Source organism: Pelobates fuscus, chromosome 13 (assembly GCF_036172605.1).
Source record: "Pelobates fuscus isolate aPelFus1 chromosome 13, aPelFus1.pri, whole genome shotgun sequence".
In the NCBI taxonomy this organism is placed as follows: Eukaryota; Metazoa; Chordata; class Amphibia; order Anura; family Pelobatidae; genus Pelobates; species Pelobates fuscus.
In genome coordinates this window covers 49,439,961-49,446,983 of record NC_086329.1, presented here as the reverse complement: position 1 = coordinate 49,446,983, position 7,023 = coordinate 49,439,961, and the positions used below count along the sequence as shown (strand labels likewise).

The following is a 7,023-nucleotide window of genomic DNA, read 5'->3' as shown; positions in this document are numbered from 1 at the left end:
GACCACGCACCCGAGGCAGAGCTCATTTTTCCTCAGGTAAGCAACCATTTCACTCATTCTCCTCTCCCCATGCATACAGCAGGTCGTATATCCCTTTTCTTTCAGGAATGGACCTCCATCTCCACGGACGCATGGGTCCTTCAGACGGTACAAGGCTACGTCATAGACTTCGTAGACGAACCACGACAGACGGAACTACCACGTCCCATCCACAACTCAAGGATAGACACCTCTCTTATCGACGACGAACTTCAAACCCTATACTCGAAAGGCGCGATCGAACCCGCCTCCGACCCTCTAGGCTTTTTCAGCAACATCTTCTTGGTAAAGAAGAAAACGGGAGACCTTCGGCCCGTCATAAACCTACGACTACTCAACGAATTCGTTTCTTACAACCACTTCAAGATGGAAGGCATACATCTTCTACGAGACCTGCTACAAGACAAGGATTGGTTCATGAGATTAGACCTCAAGGACGCTTACCTATCAGTTCCCGTCCACCAATCCTGCAGACAATACCTTCGTTTCCACTGGCAAGGCCTTCCCTGGCAATTCACGTGCCTCCCCTTCGGCCTCAGCTCGGCCCCTTGGTGTTTCACCAAACTGATGAAGCCCGTGGTCGCACATATTCGAGCGCAAGGAATTCGCTGCATCATATACCTAGACGACCTCCTACTGTTCTGCTCAGACAGACTCAGACTGATACGTCACACACGGTATACCACGGATCTCCTGTCATCTCTGGGCTTCATAGTGAACTTTCAGAAGTCGGCTATCTCCCCGTCACAGACGGTACAATTTCTGGGATTCGAGATAGATTCCATCTCCAGCACCCTACGGCTGCCAACAGCAAAGATCTCAGCCATCCGCAAGGAGTTACGCAGAGCCATCCGCTGCCACACCATTCCACTCCGCGCCCTCGCACGCATAGTGGGACTTCTCTCTGCTTCCATTCAAGCTATATTCCCGGGTCCACTTCACTACCGGGCGATGCAACGTCTCAAAGCTTCTTTCCTCAGGGAAAACCCCTCCTACGACCAGCTGGTCCCGATGACAGAGGAAGTCAGAGACGAACTCAGATGGTGGTTGGACAGCATGGAGGCGTGGAACGGCCGAGCCATCTTCGGAAAGGCTCCCGACATGATACTAGAATCAGACGCCAGCCTCTGGGGATGGGGCGCAACGAGCGGAAATATATCGACAGGAGGTGCCTGGACATCCCAGGACCTCAACTTACATATAAACTGCCTAGAACTTCTGGCGGGGTCCTTCGCCATCCGAAGCCTAGCGAAGGACAAGTCGGACTGCTGCATCCTCCTCCGGATGGACAACATCTCCGCAGTCCGCTACATCAACCGCCTAGGCGGAGCCCGCTCCCGGCTCCTATCAGAAATAACGAAAGACATCTTCAACTTCTGCCTACCTCGCAACATCTCCCTCACGGCGGAATACCTCCCAGGAGAGACGAACCTCACAGCGGATTGGTTCTCACGCCACTGGCGGGACACCAGCGACTGGAAATTGGATCCACAAATCTTCAACCACATCGCGGATCGCCTAGGTCCTCTCCACCTAGATCTATTTGCGTCCCGCAACAACAGACAAATGAAATTATACTTCAGCTGGCTCCCAGACCCGGAGTGTGCAGCAGTAGACGCATTTCTACAACCATGGCCAATCACGGGAGCCTACGCCTTCCCTCCCTTCGCCATGATAGCGAGGACCATACACTACCTGAAGAACCAGCAAACCTCGCTGGTACTCATCACTCCACTATGGAGGGGACAACCATGGTTCCCAGATCTCCTAGCTCTATCATGCAACGATCCTCTCCTACTACCTCATCATCAGTACATTCTCACAGATCCCAAAGGCAATCCGCATCCTCTCATCTTAGACAATCGTCTCCATCTGGTGGCTTGGACGCTTTCAGGGGCTCCTGGCAAGTCGGCGAACTATCGCAGGCTGCTAAGGAACTACTATGGGACTCATGGGCCCCTGGAACCAGAAGATGCTACCTATCCGCCTGGAATTCCTGGTCCACTTGGTGTCTGGAACGAAACTTCGATCCATTTACGGCCACTATTTCAACCATTTTGAACTTCCTATCTCACCTATTCTCATTGGGCCGATCCTACAGATCACTAAACGTAATCCGTTCAGCTATTTCAGCGGCCCATGTCCCCATTCAAGGGATCCCGGTGGGAAAGGACCCACTCGTATGTCGACTCATGAGAGGCATTCGATTACAACGCCCCCCAGGGCCGAAATATTCTCAATTCTGGGACGTCGACATTATCCTCCGATTCCTGAGAGATTGGCCAACTAACGACAGACTCTCCCTCCGTCAGCTATCAGCAAAACTCACAGTCTTGCTTTGCCTGGTCTCCTTCCGCAGGGTCTCAGACATTCGAGCTCTGGACATAGACGCTTTCTCAATCTCCCCTGAAGGAGTTACATTCCGGATATCTCGCCGCACTAAGACGGACTCCACATCTGTGTTTTATCCTTTCTTCCCCACAGATCCACAACTCTGTGTCGTCTCCACTCTACAACATTACGTGGAAACTACCCTACCACTCCGATCCTCACCATCAGGTCAACTCCTAGTGTCATACGTTAGACCACATGTCCCCATCACTACCACCACTCTAGCAAGATGGGTTCGCTGGCTACTATCGCTAGCCGGCGTTGACACTACGTTTGGAGCCCACTCGGTGCGCGGAGCAGCAGCATCCTCAGCCTTTATGGCGGGCGCTTCCCTATCGGATATCCTACGCTCCGCAGACTGGTCTAGAGAATCTACATTCCGCACCTTCTATTTCCGACCGAACTCTGGTGCGGCTATGTCTCTTATCCTACAGCGTTAAAAATGCAAAATAGGAAGCCTCCTGTCATGTGATAAAATTGAAGATTATGCTAGCGCTAGTGTACTTATAATCTTAATTTTAATAATGACAGGAGGCGAGTATTTTCCCACCCTTCCCACCCGGAGGAGGGGAACTACTCTAGTTATATTTCTTGTCTACATCTTTCCTTTCCTGCTAATTGTTTCTCAATATTAATGTGTTGGCTTAACATATCCATTATTATCATCAGCCTATTAAACTACTAGTAGATTTCACACTGAACTCGCAATTATTATTATTATTATTAATGCAATATTATCCGATGGATCACTGTCATGACTACAAACAGTTTTAAGACCGGTGCCTAACCTTCTCATATTCTCCTTTCAGTTTAACTTCGCAAAGATTGGGAACATCTACCATATATCCATAGGATTACGGCTCGTATTTCAAAGACCAAAGACCCTATCGGACACTTCACCTGTTGGTACCTGTTTTTCTACTCAAGCCAAGAAGTTCATCACTCCCGTTAAAGATTACTACTGATGTTCATTACAGACTTTATCATCAACCTTCTTCCCTGTTCCGATGTCGCTCCGAAAGAGGGGGAGGAGCCTGTTCACAGGGACTATATGCTCACTGTTTTGCATTTTGATTGGTTTAAATGTTTTCACTTTCTTTACTGCTGTGGAGTTTAGTAAAGAGAGTAATGCAAAATACTCGCCTCCTGTCATTATTAAAATTAAGATTATAAGTACACTAGCGCTAGCATAATCTTCAATTGAATGGTGGGAATGGGTTAAGTGGAAAACAAAAGAATTTTTTACAAAGAAAGGATGGGAGAAAGCTAGAGCGGAGAGAGAATGCCTGGATGAGTGGAGAAAAAGGATTGACTATTTATGTAAATTGAGAGAATTAGGATGGGAGGTGGAGGATGAATTGAAGAATGCGAGGGAATCTAGAAATAAATGTTTTGAAGAAAGAGGTAGAAAGATTGTGTTTGCTGCAAAATTGAACGTGTTAGAGAATGATGAAAAGTGTACTAGGTTCTTTTTTAAAAAAGCGTATGAATGTAGAAAGGGGATGGATGGTATTATGAGTAGAGAAGGGGTTGTAGTAAATGAGAACGGTATGGTTTTAAGTGAAGTGGCTGAGTTTTATAAGGATTTATATACGGAAAAAGAAAGAAATGTGAGTTTAGAAAATGAAGTGTTGGAATGTATTGAGGAAGGAGTGAGTGTAGAGGATGGTGAGTGGTTAACGAGAGATGTGAATAAGGTGGAAGTGTATGAAACTATTTATAATTTTAAATTGAATAAAACGCCAGGGTGTGATGGTTTGCCTGTAGAATTTTATAGAACGTTTTGGGAAGTGATTGCGGATGATTTTTTAGAAGTGTGTAAGGTTGTTTTAAGTGAAGGTGTGATGTCTGAATCAATGAAAAAAGGAATAATTGTTTTGATTTTTAAGAAAGGTGATAAGTATGAGTTGGGTAATTGGAGGCCAATCACATTATTGAATGCAGATAAGATAATTGCAAAATTAGTAGCAAATAGGATAAAAAGAGTGATTGAAGGAATGGTAGGTGAGGAGCAGGTGTGTGCAGTGCCTGGTAGACAGATTGCGGAAAGTTTGATAGGTGTACGAGATGTTTTATGGTATTGTAAGGAAAGAAAGATTGAGGTGACAATTGCAACGATTGATTTTGAGAAAGCGTATGATAGAGTAGCGCATGAGTTTATGTTTAAAGTATTAGAAAGAATGGGTTTGCCTGGGAAATTGTTGAGCTGGATAAGAAGTAAGTATAGAGAGATAGTGAGTGTTGTGCAAGTTAATGGTTGGATGACGGAAAGTTTTAGAGTACATTCTGGAGTTAGACAGGGTTGTCCCTTGTCCCCAATACTTTTTATATGTGTAATAGAGCCTTTATTGCGTAGTATAGTTAATGATAAAGTTGTGAGAGGGGTTGAGATTCCTGGAAGCAGTGGTAGATGTATGAAAGTGATTGGCTATATGGATGACGTGACTGTTGTATGTAGAACACAAGCGAGTTTGAGAAGGGTTAAATTATTAGTAGAATTTTTTTGTATGGCTAGTGGGTTTAAGGTGAATTGGAATAAATGCAAATGTATGGCGTTTGGTAAATGGAGAGAATTGGAGTTATGTGGTTGGCCGGTGGTAGAAAATGGTATTGAACTTTTAGGTGTAATATTTGAGGATGAGTTGAAAGGGAAAGAAAGTTGGAAGAAAGTTGTTAGCCGTGTGAATCAAAAGATTGGATTGTGGAGTGAAAGGATCCTGTCTCTTGAAGGGAAAGTGTTGATAATTAAGGCTGTGCTGATTCCTGTTATGTTATATTTGAGTTGTGTTTTCCCCCCCGATAATAAAAATATAAGGAAATTGACTAGAATAATTTTTGTTTTTTTGGAGCAGTAGAATGGAGAGATTGTGTAGGGAGAAAGTTGTTAAGAAAAGAATAAATGGAGGTATGAATGTGCCAGATTTGGAAAAGTTTTTAATGATTCATTACGTGAGGATGTGTGTTAGGATTTCTAAAAAAGTAAATGTGATAGCATGTATGTTGAGGTATGCAGCGGGTATGAGTTTAAGAAGATATGGATTGCATGAGATGGATCAAACGAAGCCTGTATGTTTTAATACCCCGTGGTTTTATAAAAAGATTGATGTGTGTGTTAAAAAGTATGAATTGCAGAATGTATCTTGGGAGGAGTGGAGTGAAAAGAGAAAAGTGTTTAAATTATTGGATGAAAAAGAGTGTGATTGGAATAGATGGGCTGACTGAACAAATGAGTAAAAGTGTATGGAAAAGATTGGATGAAATAGAAATTTTAAATAAACAGAGAGATGTGGCATGGATGGCTGTACATAATTGTTTGGCAACGAGAGAGAAGCAGTATGAAAGAAGTTTGGTGAGATCAGAAATGTGTCCAAGAGAAGGTTGTGGGGGAAGAGAGAATGTTGTACACGTGTTTTGGAATTGTGGTTTTGTGAGAGAGGTGTTGCAAAAGTTGTTGAAGTTGGTAGTGGGATTGACTGGGATAACAGTGTTTTCGTTTGAAGTATTGATGTTTGGGATATGTCGGTTAGAGAAACTAAGGGAGAGAGTGTTATGGATTATAATGGCGTGTATTAAAGAAACTATGTGGGATGTAAGAAATTTGGTAGTGTTTAGGAAGGAAAGTTTGTCAGTGGATGATTGTGTAAGAATGGTCAAAGGAAAGATATTTCTGTATTTTTTAAGAGATGTGAGGAAAAATGGAGAGTTGGATGCAGAGGGAGTATGGAAAACGAAAAAATGGAAGAAATGGTGCAAGTAGGAACAGTATAGGTGGTGGGATTTCAGTATTCAAAGGTGTTTGTAATATAAGAAAAAATTGTGTTATGAAAAAAAAAAAAAGGTGTTTAAAAATTGTATTAATGTACATGTTGGTTTTATTCAGGTTTAATGGAAAACAAGCAGTGGATATTGGTAATGTTGGGTGGTGGGTTGTATGGTTATTATGTTAATAATATGTAGATATTTTTGTGTGTTTAAAGGAAAAACAAAGGGGTAAGTATGAATGAAAGGATGAATGGGGTAGGTATAAAGCGTTTACAGTGATTTTGGTGTGGGGGTTTGCTGTGGTTTTTGGGGTGGTGGTGGGGTTTGGTTGTGTTATTGCTGTGTTGTGTTTATTATTAAATTTTACTGAAAAAAGACCATGAGGATGTTATTTGAGAGATTCCTTGAAAATCATCTGGAGGAAAATGCTCTGTGACTGAGTGGTTAAGAAAAAAAAAAAAAAAAATCTGTTCTTATCAGTTTAATATCTGATACGTCCCCTATCTGGGGACCATATATTAAATGGATTTTTGGAACAGGGAGATGGAAGAAGAGCTTGCTCTGTCCACTCCACGCATTGACCTGGTATTGCAGTACCTCCAGGACCGGTGCACCTCTCTTATGCTGGTTAAAAAATAGATGGAACAAACAAACAAAAAACGAATGCAAAAGGGAAAAGAAAAAAAAGCAAGCCACTGGACTCTCACTTGGTGTGTGAGAACGAAGGCAAACTTGTTCTCCTTCCTTCCTTCCCTGCTTTTTTCTCTGTTCTGTCTAAGTGCGAGCTCTGCCTCCCCCTGTCTGCGGCATGGCATGCCTGAATGAAGCCTG

At 43.2% G+C, this 7,023-nt stretch overlaps 1 non-coding gene across 1 annotated transcript; it reads left to right on the top strand.

Annotated features, from left to right (window-relative positions):
• Positions 1 to 6,615: 6,615 nt before the first annotated feature.
• LOC134584173 (U2 spliceosomal RNA) lies at positions 6,616 to 6,811 on the top strand. The gene has a single exon (XR_010086482.1). It is a non-coding gene; the product is annotated as a U2 spliceosomal RNA (small nuclear RNA).
• The last annotated feature ends 212 nt before the right edge of the window (positions 6,812 to 7,023 follow it).